Below are 15,865 nucleotides of genomic sequence, written 5' to 3'. Positions count from 1 at the left end.
TCAAGTCCGTCTCCTAACCACTTGGCACATTTGATATCCCATCTACCATGGGCCCCAAAGGCTCTTTGAGCTCCTAACCTTAGTCACCTCCCTAAATGACTCATCCACTATGGCAACACCCACATGGTGCACCAGAGGTGTTTTCTTCTTCTTAACCTTAGACATCTTGTTCTTAGTTAACTTCTTACCTTTAAATGGATTTCCTTTGCCATTTGTTGACTTCTCCTTGCTATAGTCATATGCAACCCTAACATAAGATTTTCACTTAACCTTGGAGACATTAGATCTATATCCCAAACCTGATCTATCATTGTTTGGTCTTTAACTATCCAACATCATATCTAACCCTCTAGATTTAACCGTGAATCTCTCTAGGGTTTTTTCCAAGTGATCAAGCATTGCCTTCAAAGCTTGATTTTCTATTTCTAGGTTCTTAAACCTAGAGTTAACATGTCCACCTTGGACATTCCTAGACTTATCCTTCCTAGGCATGTGTCTCCCATTTTTGGGATTAGTGCCTTGGTTCTCCATAACCTTCTTCTCCTTAGGTAATAAGAATCTAACTTGTCTAGGTTTATCATGCATAGGTCTCGTAGGGTTCTAATATACATTGACCCTATTTCTATCATGATATCTAAAACTAAAATTATGCATGAGTTGTTGGGATATGCCTGATGCGGGTACGTGCTAGAACATATTTCATAAACATGTGTAATGGAAAATTAAATAATAATAATTTTAATTATTACATCATACACACTGCACACATACAAGGATATAATATGTCAAACATGATCGCATAATTAAAATTTTACGAGAAGTAAATTTACGCTAGGTACGGATGACTTGTAACGAGAAGAGTATCGACTGTAGTAACGTGGTTGAACCTCACCTCTATTCGTATCCACGCTGAGCTCCTCAAGACAACTTCATGAGTAAAAGCCCCTTCTTCAAAAGTTACTAGCCACGAGCGAAGAAGAGAGATCAAGAAAAGAAGAAGCAAACAAGGAAGATGTCTCTTCCTTGATTGGTGATCATGGCAACAAGGAGAAGGATTTCTCCTTGTTGTGGGTGGCGGCAAAGAGAGGAGAGAGAGAGAGGAGGATTGTGTTTCCAAAATCTAATCAATCAAATAATGAAACTTGGATCTAATTCTCTCTCAATTACATCTAATATATAATTCTTTTTAATGAGTTGGATTAGAAAAACCAAATCTAACCCATTATTCGTTATCCAAAAATTAGCCCATTAACCCCTTGGTTTAGTTTATAACTAAACTAAGTTGGTTCATGACTAATTCATGATTAAACTAAATATGGTTCAACTCTATCATAAGAGATGTAGATCATCCACGCTTTTATTATGACAAATATTTTTATATTTGTCTTATGTATGGTCCAACCAAGCATTTATCTCTTGATCTAAGAATTTTATTCTTTAACGTATTTTACATATTTTAGAGATTAGTTAGTGCATGTGACCCAATAGGTTTTGGATTCATCTTGGTTATTCATAATTAACTACTTAATTATAGAACGATCATGAGTAACACCTAGTAGTACATTATGATCCTCAATTAGCCAAAAAATCATAGTTGATCTTAGAACTAATTCAAAACCCTTCAGCAACTACAGTGAGTCGTGCCTTGTTCCTTTCACTCGTCTTACACCCACTTGGTTTAGGACATGATCTATGTGTCTATCCCCACTAGACTGGCTACGTCACACCTAGCCTAAGTAATACTTCCTTGTTCTACGGATTCAAATTACTTGTGTATATGTCTAAGAGTCTCGTCCTCTTAACATGTGATGCTTTGGACAAAGACTTTGAGTAATAATCCTAACGAGTGGACATAGGGTATACGTCTCCTTGCAAGTAGTGGTGAATCCTCTGTGGACTATCAAACATCGTTGGGTATTTTGACTTATACCCAATCATCTAGGGTCCACACCCCAATGAGGTGCTTGCTTAAGATGCCAAAGTATAAGTCTCCATAACCAAAATAACTTTATCTCAAGTTGAAGGAAACTTGCACTCGAGTTGCAATAAGAGCTTTATAGACATATCCATATATATAGATAACCATATGAAGTCTTACAGTGAGTCACTTCAATCAATTAGTTACCATAACTAGCATCCATGTTTAACTCTTGACATCCTAATGTCTCCAGCCAATGAGAAAATAGATGTTTGGCGAATCAAGGAGTATAACCCCTGCTAGTCTTATAGAATTGATGATGTCTAAATGCATCAATTCGATAACTAGGGAAATTCTAATACGTTCATAATTACACATGTAGAGATAATCACCAGTTGTGACTCAATCATAATTTATCTTATATTATGAATTGTATTGCAGACATTTAGTAAATGAGTTTAAGACAATCAAACATATAATATGCACTCAAATAGTGAATCTATATTTAGTAAAAATTATCTTAAGATATCCCTCACCATCTAACATGAGTAAATAATGAGAATTATTCCTAGTATACATGAGAAAACAATAATTTGAATTACAATTCAAAATAGGGTTTACCTCCCTTATCCTTGAATCTCCCCCATGATTTGAGCTTTTCTTCTTCTTCTCCCATTTCTTCAATTGCTCCAACTTCTTGAGATCTCCCTTCCTTGGGCATTTGGTGTGGTAGTGACCCATTTCACCACATGTGAAACATGTAATGTGTTTCTTCTCCTTCTTCTTCCTACAACTCAAATTAGATTCTAAAAGAATTGAATTGAGTTTAGGAGTTACCTTCTTCTTATATATTGGACACCTACTTTTGTAATATCCCTTTTCATTGCATCTGAAGAAAATAATGTGGTCCTTTGGCTTCTCTTCGGTGTAGATACTTACAAGATTGACTTCTAAGACTTCCTCTTCATTTGTCATGGATTTTTCTTCAACCTTTGATGATATTTCCTCATCCACACTTGTAGATGCCATTTCCTCATCATTCTTCTCCTCCTCAGATGTTGAGCATGAGTCAACTTCCGATTGCTACACCTCCACTTGAGCCACCTCATCCCTTTCTTCAGATTTTTCTTCTTCTTATGTAGGCTTTGGTTCTTCCCCTAGAATTATCTTTACTTTGCTCTACAAATCGTGAGCATTCTCATATTCACCTACACAACTCATCACATCATTAGGCAAAATATCGATTAAAATTGATATTACCTTTGATCGTGAGGCTTGCTCTTCCGTCCAATAGCGTGGTCGGAGTCTCTTCCCTTTCTTGTTTCTTGGGACTTCGAATGGCTCCTCGACAACCATCATGGTGTCTCAATCCATCTCGAAGAAGGCCTTCATCTTCATCATCCAATATGTGATGTCCCATAAACATCCTCCTTCATACTTTGGAGGTTTAATTAAGCCGGTCATGTTCTTAAAGTTGCTCTTCTCGGCGGTTAGTCCGGTGAAGTGCGACCTAGATCTGATATCACTTGTTGGAGATTGGTGGGCGACTAGAAGGGGGGGGGTTAAATAGATAGTGCACCCAATTTGTGGTTCTCTCTCCTACACTTGTTAGTTGCACAACGGAATAATACAAAATAATCTAAACAATAAAGAGAAGAAAGCAAACCACTAACACGTTGTTTAACGTGGTTCGCAGATAAAGCTCCTACTCCACGGCTGCTCGTAAGGTGGATGTTCCCGATCCGTTGGTGGATGACTCCCGGGCAAACTCTGGCTAACTCACGTAGCTCCTTGTGGGTGGAGAAACATTACCACAATTCTCACAAGAACACTTGAGACGCTAGGGCACTGGTAGACTATTAATAGGGATTAACTACCTTTATTTTATCAACCTTTACCAAGCTTCCAAGCCTTGATTATATAGGACACGGGTTGGAAAACCCCGCCTACCAGTCGATTGGTGAAAATACTAGTCGACTGCCCTTTGTGAAATTTTAATTATTATAACCCAACGGCTTGATACCAGTCGTCTGATAAAAGTATAGTTCACTGCTCCATACTGGCCGAGCGAACAGAGGAATTCTGTTCGCTCATAGTCGACTGCAACAATCAACTGGCACCCTGAGTATAATCTCTCAGCACTCGGACCCTTACTCTTATGACTCACTTGACTATTTCTCGTAGCCTTGACCTCTTGCCTTCAAGCTTGCTTCCTTTGACTCTCGTCCCTCAAATGCATTCAAGCCCATGGCTTGTCCCAATGCCAACCTTCGTGTATGTCTTGAAGTCGCTTCCCTTAGCTCTTGTCCTTGCTATCTTATCCACGGTCCCTCGGATGCTTCATCCTTCACCAGACTCGAAGCTATCAAGCTGAGTCATATGTGTATCCTGTAAATCTGCATACTCACATACACATATCAAATACAAGGGTAAACCTAACTTAAACTCTTTGCCCAAAATATCAAAACACATAGTCACATGGACCCTCCAGATTACATCCAATAGAAAAGACTCATGCCACACTTGACAAGTTTAATAACCAAGTGACAGAGGTTAATGCAACTCTAAAACGGTCATCAATCTGCTAAAAAGGCCTTAGGATCATTTTGTTGATCTTTCTTTTGCTTTAGGTTATAATGACTATTTTCCTTCTTTTGTATGCCTTATAATTTTTACTTTTAATATTGAACATTGGGTTAATCTATCTTAGCCTTGTGCAAATATATTATATCAGCTACGGGTCTGTAGCTGCTACAACACAAGTATGAGGTTGTAGCAGCTACGAAACCATAACTGCTACAACGTGGTTCTTAGCCTTGCACAAATACATTGTAGCAGCTATAGGTCCATAGCTACTACAACATAAGTTTGAGGTTGTAGTAGCTATAAGAAATCATCATTACTACAACATGGTTTTTAGCCTTGTACAAACACATTGTAGTAGCTACGGGTCTATAGCTGCTACAACACAAGTTTAAGACTGTAGTAACTATGAAACTGTAGCTACTACAACATAATTCACAACTTTGTACAAACACGTTATAACAATTACAATTTCGTAGCTACTACAATACAAGTTTGAGGTTGTAGAAACTACGAAACTGTAGCTGTTACAATGTGATTCGCAACCTTGCACAAACATGTTGTAGCAACTATAGTTCTACAATTGCTACAACATAAGTTTGAGGTTGTAATAATTACGAAATTATAGTTGCTATAACGTGGTTCACAGCCATATACAAACTGAAAATATTTAAATAGTAAACATAACTACAACCAAAGAACAAATATTCAAAAGAACCATCGAGATCAAACAACGAAACAAATGACATTAATTGCATAAAAAGTTCATAAATAATTACCTAAACAACTTAGGTAATTGATATTAGGAACTAATTCCAACTTTGGTAAATGACACTATAGTTAACTGAACATAGTCTCATTGACCATAAACACTACTCGGGGCATCTCCGTAGTAAATATATAGACTCTAGTATAATAGAGTAATATGTGGGAACTCGACCAATACAACTCCCACAAGTCATGATTGTTTGCTTAACCTTCATTCATCCAAGCGCATGTTATTAGAACCTGCAACAATAAAGATAATTATTAACTTCAATTCTTTATTCAACCATTATAATTTAATAAAATGAAACTATGATATTACTAGTTATAGATGTCAAATCTTCTTCATATGTGTCATCATTGTTGTTATGATGATTATCTATAGTTGATCTGGTAATCGACACATAATCACATTTATAAAATTTAATAAAATTAACTGGTTTGCAAAATATAATACCAATACAGAATTAATTGACACATACTCTTGTTATAAAATTGGGCAATTGCATTTGTCATGTGATATACCTCGATGCTCGCATCTACAATAAAGTCGGGATTTTGAGGTTGATTTCTTCTTTGATGATTTCAATTTCTTCCCATATCCCTTTATTCTTACTGAAGAAGGATAAAAAATAACAGGGGCCCCATCTATGAATTTTTTCCTTTGACTTTCTTTGCCACATTTCTACTATTGTTTATCTCTTGAATTTTATTATAGATACAATCAAATTGTTAATCCAGGAAGTTTATCCCCTCATTAGTCAAAGATGAATCATCAATTAATACTGAAGCTTTATAGGATAACCTAGAGTATCTTGACATCAAAAACATTTCTAGATCATCAATGAAATTTTGCTCTTCCAAATCATATATTGCTCCAACCTTTGCATCTTGTGTTCATCATTTGAGTATATATTTATCAGACAAATGAAACACTTAGTTGATACGAAAAAAACTAACATATGCCTGCATGAAGTTCCATCTAACTCAAATTTCCTACAATTAGAGGATATGTAGTTCCTTTGTTTGTCATGCGTGAGGACCTTTGGTTTGGAGGAAGAATAACTTTGAAAATTCATCACATGGTAAACCACTAACTCAACTCCTATAGATGTTTGTTGCACATAATAATCATGACTCTCATTCATTTCACTTTGAAACTCCACACATTTCTTTTTCATGTACAACCTAACCATTTGAGTTTTCATTGTCCAGTTTGTCTTAATCTAGGATGCTCATTTATATCAATATGCTTAGTAACTAACTCATTTTCTTTAGTATCTCAATTCCCTATTGAAACGGGTGATGAAATCCATTAATGAGTTTGTATTTAAGATATATCTATTGAAAAATGAATATGAGCCTTTAGATCTCTGACTACTTGACATTTAAGCACAAAATACACGGCTAAAATATGCTGGCACCCACTTGTGTTGCAATTCATATATCAATGACAAACAATCATTTTTCTCTAAGTTAGCACACTTGATAACATCTTTCTGTTGGTACAATTTGTAATAACAATTTAACTCAGGTTTTGATGAATAACAAGTGAGTTAAGTTATGTGTTATTGTAATCTAACCTTGTTATCAAGTGTGTAGGGTTGACTAACTTAATGAGTCAAGAAGACCTAATACTATGTTGGAAGTTTAGTAGGGATGTTTGATTCCCGTGTGGTGAAGTTCGGATGTGTAATTCCGGCAAGAGATCGGGATGTGCGATTCCTGAGTGGCGAAGTCTGGATGTGCGATTTTGGCAAGAAGACTTGGCGGGTCAGATTGACGTCAAGGAGGTAACTTGGCATACGGTTAGTAAAGGTAAGTTACTGGAGGAGAGTGACTAAGTGAGGATGTGTCCTGGTTCAGGGGGCAATAAACGTTGGTCCAATTTAGGTTCATTTCGGAAATCTGAATTGAGATCCTGATTAGATCCTGGTTTGGAAGATAGGGTCCAAGTCATAAATTAATCATATTATTATTATACTAATTTTGTTTTGCAGGTTAGATTATTATTATTTTGGACTAACTTAGCTTGTAGGGAAAAATAAGTAAAAAGGCCTTGAGTGAACAGTAGCTGAGATTCCTTCAAGCATTGGAAGACGTCTTCATAGTATTCAGGAAGGCACCTTCGATGCTATGGAAGGCGCCTTCCCATGAATAAATTTTAGACTTCATCGCAGATAAAGAGCGAGCTATTTGGGATCAAATTTCACACATTGGAGGCACCTTCAAGGTTATGGAAGTCACCTTCCATGCTCAATAAAACAAGTGCTCGCCCAAGCCATTGAACACAACTTCAATATGAACTTCTACGCGTCCAATTGGCTTTCTGACTGCTCCGGCTTGCTGTTGCTACCCTGCTACGACTCTACTACGCCCAACTACCATCGAAAAGCCTTCCAAACACCGAGTTTGAGCCGATCGACTACAAATAGTGTTTGGTAACAAAGTTAATTACTGTACTTAATTTCTGTAAACGGGAAGTGTAGCGTGCTACACTTCTCCGACTATCTTTGTACTTGATCCCCTCTTTTGCAGTTCTTGAAGAAGTTTTTTAGTGAATTACCTATCGATAGATTCACGAGACTTGGGTCTTAGAGTAGGAATCACCGAAGGTTTCGAACCAAGTAAAACCGAACGTGTGTTTTTTTCTTGTTTTTCTATTTCGCTTTCTTACTTAATTTTCTGCTGAGCACTTGATTTTATAAAACCAAAATGAATGAGTTTTTGAAAACTACATGATTTACCCCCTTCTCATGTGTATCTCGATCCAACAAGTGATATCAGAGCAGATTCTGCTTTGAATTGGTGCAACTACTAATCAAGCCAGGGGAACAATTTTAATTCTTTTTCAAATTTCTATTTTTATGTATCCTATTTGAATTGGTAAAATTTACCTTTTTAGATAATTATTTCTTGTTCGGTTTTTACTCAAAGTTGGTGCAACACTGTAGGGGATCGGTGGTCGGCTAGAAGGGGGATTGGATAGCTAGGTCACCCCCAACTTCAATCGCTTCTCTACAAGACGTTAGTCGCAAGTGGAATATACTAAAACAAAGAAAACAAACAAGAAGGAACACAAACGCTAACACAAATCTTTTACGTGGTTCAGAGATTGCTTGCTCCTACTCCACGTCGTGTCCTTGAGGTGGACGAACCCTTGATCCTTCGGTGGATCAGTCCCCGGCAATCTCTGGCTAGATCTTACTCCTTCTCGGTGGAGTACAACCTCTCACAAAGCTCTCTTCCTCTTACAAGATAGAACTTAGGTTTGGAGAGGAAGAGTGGACTTGGAAGCTTTGGACAATGACTCAAGAGTTATTCAAATAGCATGAGTAACCTCCTTCATGCCCCAAAGCTTCCTATAAATAAGTGAAAAGAGTTGATCAACAAATCAACTTATCTCAACAACAGTCGACTGACACTTCCATCAGTCGACTGGTGCTACCGTTGGAGGTAGCCAACGACTACTTCTCAGTGCCAACGACTACTTACCAATCGACTGGTAAAAGTATCAGTCGAATGGTCACTGTTGGTTGAGCGAACAGAATGCTTCTGTTCGCTCCCAATCGACTGCATAGTCGACTAGACCAATCGACTGCAAATTTCAGCAGTCGACTGATCCCGATTACACACTCACACTCATCCTCTCCGGAGTCACCCTTGAAGTCCTCTTCCTCGACCTTCGTCCCTCAGATGCACCCGAGCCCGCGGCTCCTCTCCGTGCCATCCTTCATGTTGCTTTGAAGCCCACTTCCTTTGGCTTCACTCTGTTGCTCCTCGTCCACGGTTTCTCGGATGCACTATCCTTCACCGATCTCATGGACCCAAGCCGTAGGATGAGCTTTCCAAGCTTAGCCGCACCAAGCTCCTTATGTGTGTTTCACCCAGTTCTGCATGACTCAAACATATATCAAAATAATATGAAAGTCTAACTTAAACTCTTTGACACACACATCAAAACCATGATCATATCGATCAAACTTGGGTCGATTGCACCAACAATCTCCCCTTTTTGATGTGTAACAATATGTTTATGTTAAGCACAAATAATAACTTTGAAAATTACAAGCAATATGTAAACATGAAGCATAAAACCCAACCTCCCTCTTAACATATGTTCTCAACCTTAATTTTCAAAGTTTTACACACAATTAGGTTTCTAACTTAAACCTTCCCATTTCTCCCCCTTTGACACCATAAAAAATTGTACCAAACAAGTATAGATACCAAGGTATCAATGTGGACTTAAAAATGCCCCAAACTAGCTTCTGAAAGTGCTGGAAAATAGCTGTCAGTCGACTGATAGCTGTTGTAATCGAATGGCACAAACCAATCCAAATTTGAACATTCTGAAGCCAACTTCAGAAATGCATAAATTTTTTTAGAAAATTCAAAAAATAATGAAATTTTGAACACATATTTCTTATAATGTTCTTTAATAAGGGAAAAAATATTTTCATAAAACTTCATCATATTTTTGGAGTTTTGATAAAAACTCAAACACCTTAAAAATCACTTAAGTTTGTATCAATTTAAAAACTTGTTTTGACTTCATATGTTTCAAAATATCTATATCACAGTAAATAAAACATAGAGTTATTTTTAAAACATTTAAAATGTCAAATTATGATCTATGGAAAAGATGTCCATTAGTTAAACATTTACTTTCCACATAGTTGACCTATGATCACTAAAAATTGATACATTTCATAACTCATCAAAATGTCATAAGCATAAGTGAATTATATTGGTGCGATTAGCACTAACGGTCTAACTCAAGTTTTGATGAATGACAAAATAGGTTAAGTTAGTTTCATTGTTATCTAACACTCTGACCAAGTGTACAGGAGAAGCCCAGACAGGTCGACGGGCTGACCTGATGTCTTGCACGAAATCCAACTAGGTCGATGGGCCGATCGAATAGTTGGCATGAAGTCCAAATGGGTCGACGGGCTGACCAGACATTTAGCACGAAGTCCAGCTAGGTCGACGGGCTGACCGGATAGTTGGCACGAAGTCCAGACAGATCGAAGGGCTAACCGGACGTCTGGCAGGTAAGTGAAGGTAAGTCACTGGAGGGGAGTGACTGTGAGGACGCGTTCCCGGGAAGGGAATACTAGGTGTCGATCCGACTTAGATCCATTTTGGATATCTAAGTAGAGATCGTGACTAGATTCCGGTCTCGAGGAGACGGAATCTAATTACTATTTTATTTTATTATAAATTGTGCTAACACTTTGTCTTACAGGATATATAATTTACATTGTCTCGGACTAACGTTTTCTTGTAGGAAGGAAGCTGTTGGAAAACAAGGGTCCGGGCACCTGGAGGCAAGTTTTATCCATAACGTCGCTCCGCCACGTGGAGATCACTGACTGACTCGGCTACGTCACATTCAGGGCGCCCTGAAGGGATCAGGGCACCCCGAACCTCCTATATAAGGAGGGTGAAGGCTGAAGCAAAGAAACAACACATCAACTTACGATCTGTTCTCCTGTGCTCTTACGACGCTACGAAGATTCTCCGACGAAGTTCTGTTTTTTTGTTTCAGTATTATTGTCGGTATTATTTTAAAGCACTTGTATTTTAATTGTAACATTTATTTCGAATTGCTAGTGGATTGCCAATCGAAAGCACCCTTGCATGCGGGCCTTGGAGTAGGAGTCGCCGAAGGCTCCGAACCAAGTAAAATAACTTGTGTTAGCGTTGTTCTTTCTTTTCCGCTGCGTACTCTTTCTAAATTTTTAAATCGCTATTCATCCCGACCCCCTCTAGCGAAACTCATCGATCCAACAAGTGGTATCAGTGTTAGAGTGTATACTAAAAGCCTAGCTTTTGTAAACATTTATTTTTGAAATAGAAGAATCACATTGGTCAAATGTCTACATTTTATTTGTTAATTGTAGTTGTTCAATTAATTTATATTGTAGATAACATGGTGTATGGTGTCACACACAGAAGATCATGTTATCAGTTCTTTATAAATTATAAACAGTTGCTCACGACTAAGATGGAAAGGAACAAACCATTGGAATAATCGTAGTGTAATTAGATATTAGTTTATCTTGACTAATAAATTACACTAGTACACTCTAAGTGTATCGAGTAGGACTATTTTAGGTAAGTTCTTTTTATACTGACTTAATAAAAGAACTAGATCTTAGTTATTATGGAAGTGTGTGCTCTTAATCCTAATATAATAACAAGCATATATATTTAGTATTTATTTCTTTAACTTATCAAAAGGTGAGATTTAGCTTGATAAATCAATAGGCCCGATAAGTTGGGAAATGATATTACTTATAGTGTGTGTTGTTGATTATAGAAGGAAACTGTGTCCTAGTTCTCTAGGTTGAGAATGTCCTCAAGAGGAGCTCATAAGGTTTGTCATGTTAAATCCTGCAGGTGGACTTAGTCCAACATGACAATAAAATTGAGTGGTACTACTCTTGGACTAAGACATTAATTAAAGTGAGTTGTTAGTAACTCAATTAAATTAATGGACATTCGATATCTTAAACACAGGGAGACTAACACACTCATGATAAGAAGGAGCTCATAATGTAATTTGGGATTGGTACGGTAATGCAATAATAACTCTCTAGTGGAATGAGTTATTATTGATGAACTTGAGTTGTGTGTTTGGGGCGAACACGGGATACTTAAGCTCATCGGAAGGCCAAAACTAATTTTTCTTCTAGGTCCCTGTCGTAGCCTCATTAATGCCTCAAGTCCATCTAAATAAAAGCTCATTATGGTATCCAAGAAGAGGGCCGGCCCAAGGCTTGGTGACTAAGCCAAGGGCCGGCCACCATCTCCTCAAGAGGGCCGACCCTATGATTGGTGCCCAAGAAAAGGAAGGGTCGACCACAATAATTCAAAATAGGAGAGTTGTTTTGAATTTTTTAAATCTTCTCTTTGTAGATATCTACAAGTTTTAAAAGAGAGATTTTAAAATATAAAATTTTCCTTATTTGAATTAAGCCACATGGTTTAAAAGAAAGTTTAAAAGTTTTGAAAACTTTCATTTTTTAACCATCCTCATTGTTTTTAGAAAAAAAGAAGAGAAGTTTTAAATTTGAAACTTTCTATTTTTGTAACCATGTTAAAAAAGAAAATTTTAGAAGAGAAGTTTTAAATTTTAAAACATGGTTTTAATTTTTAAAACTTTCCTTTTTTAACATCCACAATAGGAAAGAGAGTTTGTAAAATTTTATAAGAGGATATCTTCTTTTATAAAATTTTATAAAAGTTATTTTTCTCCTTGATGATGTGGCCGGCCACCCTTGCTTGGTGCCCAAGCAAGGGGCCGACCAATTAATCCATAATTAATGATTGAATCAATCAAGGGAAAGGAAAAGGAAAAATAAAAAGGGAAAAGAAAAAATAAGAGGAAGATTTTAATTTTTGTAAAAAGTCTTTCCTTATTTGTCTTGGGCAAGTAATATAAAAGAAGGGGAGAGGATGCCTCTTGTATTATCAATTCTTATTCTCAAGTTGGTGCTTCCTCTTGTGGCCGACCCTCTCCCTCTCTTTTTCCCCTTGCTCTCTTTTGTTCTCTTGTGGTGGTGGCCGGATTTTAGAGAAGGAGGAAGAAGGCTTTTGGGTGGTGTTCATCTTGGAGGATCGTCATCCACACGACGTCCAAGGCGAGGTGAGGAATACGGCAGAAGATCTCGAGGTTATTAGCATACAAAGAAAAGGTATAACTAGTAATTGTTTTCCGCATCATGCTAGTTATTTTTCTTTGTAATAATTCTAAACACAAGAGGCATTAGATTCTAGTTTTTCGAATTTGTTATTCTAGTTTGTGTTTTTTATTTATCGAATTTGTGATTCGATTGTTCCTTTTGGTTAAACCTAGAGTTATATAAGGAAATTAAATATTAACTTTCCTTAAAAGGCTTTGTCTAGGCGGTGGTGGATGCTCCCATACCCAAGAAGACCATGTGCCTCGCCATGCAGTCCTTGAAGCCAATTTTGGAAATTAATATTTAATTGAATTTATAACATAGGTTGCTTTGGATCAATAGTGTTAAGTTTCGCTCGCGATCCAAATCTAAACCATTAAGAACAGATAAGTTAAATTTGGAATCAATAATGTTAAGTTCCATTTGTGATTCCTAATTTAACTTCTAAAGAATACAATAGGTTGTTTAGGAAAAGAAATTTTTTTCATCGCAATCAATCTGAATTGGTGCAACACTAATTCAATTTTTAAATTATTTTTATCTTATCCCGCACTACTAATCCAAGACCAAGTCTTGGGACTTCTTGTCTATTTTTTACTTGTGTGCAGGATAATCATGTCTCAAATTGAAAGCTTCAGCACAGTACGTCCTCCCTTATTCAACAGGGATGATTTTCTGTACTGGAAGAAGAGGATGGAGGTCTACCTGAAGACAGATTTCGACCAATGGTTTAGTGTCACTAGAGGCTACAAGGTGCCGGTCGACAACTCCGCAATTCCACTAGACTCGAAATAGTGGACTCCGGACATGAAGAAAAAATCATCAATGGTCTTCCAAACACTCAACACGCAACAAAGCGGACTGACGAAGGAAGAGTTGAACCGGGTAGGACCGTATCAAAATGTAAAAGAGTTATGGGACAAGCTGATCGAATTACATGAGCAAACTAACGCTGGGACTGAGAAAGATATTGCCTTATTTGCAGGTTTCTCCAAGGAAAGAATGAAAACCAAGTCTGAACATGAAGATAAGTCTGACCAGGATTCTGAAGACGAAGAATACCTGGTGAACCTGGTAAGGAAGATGTTCATCAGGAGGAAGAAGAACTTCAACAAGAAGGACCTGCAAAAGATCAACTCCCCAACCAAACCTAGGAATGTGACCTACTTCGGGTGCAACAAGAAGGGTCACTACAAGAAAGAGTGTCTGAGGCTGAAGAGCGACAAGATGAAGACATCCAAGAAGAAAGCTCTCAAAGCAACCTGGGACGACTCTTCATCAGAAGAATTGGAGGTCGAAGACCAGAAGCACCAAAGTCACCTCGCATTGATGGCCCTCGAAGTAGAGTCGGAGGATGAATTGGAAGACGGGTTCGAATCCGAGTCAAGCCACGAGTCGGTACTCGTTTCCGAAGGTCCCGAAGAGGTATACTTTAATTTGAATAGAAAATTAATTACAATAGAAAATGAAAACAAATTGCTCCTTGAATAGAATCAAAATCTCAAGGAACAAATCATAAATTCAAATCCAACTCAAGACCTAACACTTGAGGAGGAAAATTTATCACTAAAAATAGAAATTAACAAATTAAAAGATTTCTTAGAAAAATTTACAACAAAATCTAAGAATTTAGATCTAATTTTAAATAATCAAAAAGTAATTTACAATAAAATCGGACTTGACTACAAGTCAAGTTCAAATAAAACATTTAAATCGTTAATAACCCAACACAAACAATCAAGTAAAGTTTGGGTTCCGAAAGCGTGCTTAACCACGCAAGTAGGACTTAACCAATACTACATACCCAAAGAAAAAATATATTATGTAAAATCGAATAAATTAAATCAAAAACCAAAATACAAACCTAGACCAACAAATTCAAAATCTAAGGGTGCGTTTGGTACGCGCGTTTTCATTTTTATTTTATGAAAAATGCGTGTTTTATAGAAAACAGAAAATGACTTTTTGTCATTATCTGTTTTTCTAGAAAATGCTATCTATATTTTTAGAAAATAGATATAAAAAAACACAAACCAAACACCATTTTTTAGAAAACGCGCGTTTTTTAGAAAATGAAAATGAAAAACACGCGTACCAAATGCACCCTAAATATTTTAAAACCCACCAAAACTTAGAATATCATCAAGTCAATTATTATTATAAAAGTAACAGACATAAACCAAGAACTAAAACTCAAAAATAAAAGCCAATAATTCAGGGGGAGGCTCCAGAATAGCTGACACCTCAAAAAATAATCTACCCGATAGGGTAACCGAAACTAACCTACCCGGCAGGGTAATTAGGACTAGTTAAAAAGGGACCAAGTTTAACTTGACCTATCGTACTGGTGAAATTTTGGATGATAGTACGTTAGGAAAACTTAGTCTATACATGTCTAGGAAGATATGACTTCGACCTGGTGCATTTAACTAAGTGGAACTAACCGAAGCTACCCTTTATGGATCATAACTAGTTAGACCAAGGTTTTATATTAAGTTCAGTGGATAGGACTATTTGAAAAATCTCGAAGGCATGGTTACTCTAATGATGTCCAAGTGACTCACCATAGCCGAGAAGTTTATCCAGAAAATGCCTATTTGGTGAGCCCAAAGCTAAACCTAAATATACCACAAAGTTAAACTAAACCCTAAAACTAAACATAATTCATCTCACAAAATTATAGGATTCTCTGATTGAAAACGTAAATCGGGTGAGATGACTAAGAACTTACTTAAATAAAATAAAATTAATTAATTAAAATTAAATTAATTAAATCAAATTAAATTAAAATTAAATTAATTAAATCAAATTAAATTAAAATTAATTAATTAATTAATTAAAATTAAAATAATTAATTAATTAAAATTAAATTAATTAATTAAAATTAAATTAATTAAATAAAATT

The sequence above is a fragment of the Zingiber officinale genome, chromosome 8B, assembly GCF_018446385.1.
Source record: "Zingiber officinale cultivar Zhangliang chromosome 8B, Zo_v1.1, whole genome shotgun sequence".
NCBI classification, from domain to species: domain Eukaryota; kingdom Viridiplantae; phylum Streptophyta; class Magnoliopsida; order Zingiberales; family Zingiberaceae; genus Zingiber; species Zingiber officinale.
This window is presented reverse-complemented; position numbering follows the sequence as displayed.